A 1089-nucleotide genomic window follows, 5' to 3' on the forward strand; every position below is an offset into this window, starting at 1 on the left:
GATTGAGCGGGAGAGTAAGTAGTATAGGACATTATCCATTGTTAGGGAACGGTTGTAATGGTAGTGAGAATGTAGAATCGTCTTTGGAGCGGACCTGGGAGTGGCAAGCATAAGGGACGAAGACGGGGAAACATGTCGGATGCGATCATACCAGCACTAAAGCACCGGATCCCATCAGAACTCCGAAGTTAAGCGTGCTTGGGCGAGAGTAGTACTAGGATGGGTGACCTCCTGGGAAGTCCTCGTGTTGCATTCCTTTTATAATTATTTTTTGCGCCTTGTGACAAACATATCGCACGTGCGCGATATATATTAATCCCGTTATATTATTTTTGACGTTTGCGATATGTTTAAGCTCGATGCTCATTGCTCGCGCGTCTTGGGGCGGCTTTGTGGCGTGAAGAGCGCTTTCTGAAAGGGGTGAAAAAAACTCGTGTTGCTGCGGTATGGAGGGAGGGGTGGAAACCGTGGAAAACTCGTCTCCGTGATTGAGCGGGAGAGTAAGTAGTATAGGACATTATCCATTGTTAGGGAACGGTTGTAATGGTAGTGAGAATGTAGAATCGTCTTTGGAGCGGACCTGGGAGTGGCAAGCATAAGGGACGAAGACGGGAAACATGTCGGATGCGATCATGCCAGCACTAAAGCACCGGATCCCATCAGAACTCCGAAGTTAAGCGTGCTTGGGCGAGAGTAGTACTAGGATGGGTGACCTCCTGGGAAGTCCTCGTGTTGCATTCCTTTTATAATTATTTTTTGCGCCTTGTGACAAACATATCGCACGTGCGCGATATATATTAATCCCGTTATATTATTTTTGACGTTTGCGATATGTTTAAGCTCGATGCTCATTGCTCGCGCGTCTTGGGGCGGCTTTGTGGCGTGAAGAGCGCTTTCTGAAAGGGGTGGAAAAAACTCGTGTTGCTGCGGTATGGAGGGAGGGGTGGAAACCGTGGAAAACTCGTCTCCGTGATTGAGCGGGAGAGTAAGTAGTATAGGACATTATCCATTGTTAGGGAACGGTTGTAATGGTAGTGAGAATGTAGAATCGTCTTTGGAGCGGACCTGGGAGTGGCAAGCATAAGGGAC

The 1089-nt window shown here is 48.1% G+C and overlaps 2 non-coding genes across 2 annotated transcripts; both read left to right on the forward strand.

Annotated features, from left to right (window-relative positions):
- Positions 1-137: 137 nt before the first annotated feature.
- LOC119343778 lies at positions 138-256 on the forward strand. Its single transcript, XR_005166259.1, has one exon. It is a non-coding gene; the product is annotated as a 5S ribosomal RNA (ribosomal RNA).
- A 366-nt stretch (positions 257-622) lies between these two features.
- LOC119343779 lies at positions 623-741 on the forward strand. Its single transcript, XR_005166260.1, has one exon. It is a non-coding gene; the product is annotated as a 5S ribosomal RNA (ribosomal RNA).
- Positions 742-1089: the final 348 nt, after the last annotated feature.

This window comes from Triticum dicoccoides, unplaced genomic scaffold (assembly GCF_002162155.2).
Source record: "Triticum dicoccoides isolate Atlit2015 ecotype Zavitan unplaced genomic scaffold, WEW_v2.0 scaffold140321, whole genome shotgun sequence".
Taxonomy (NCBI): domain Eukaryota; kingdom Viridiplantae; phylum Streptophyta; class Magnoliopsida; order Poales; family Poaceae; genus Triticum; species Triticum dicoccoides.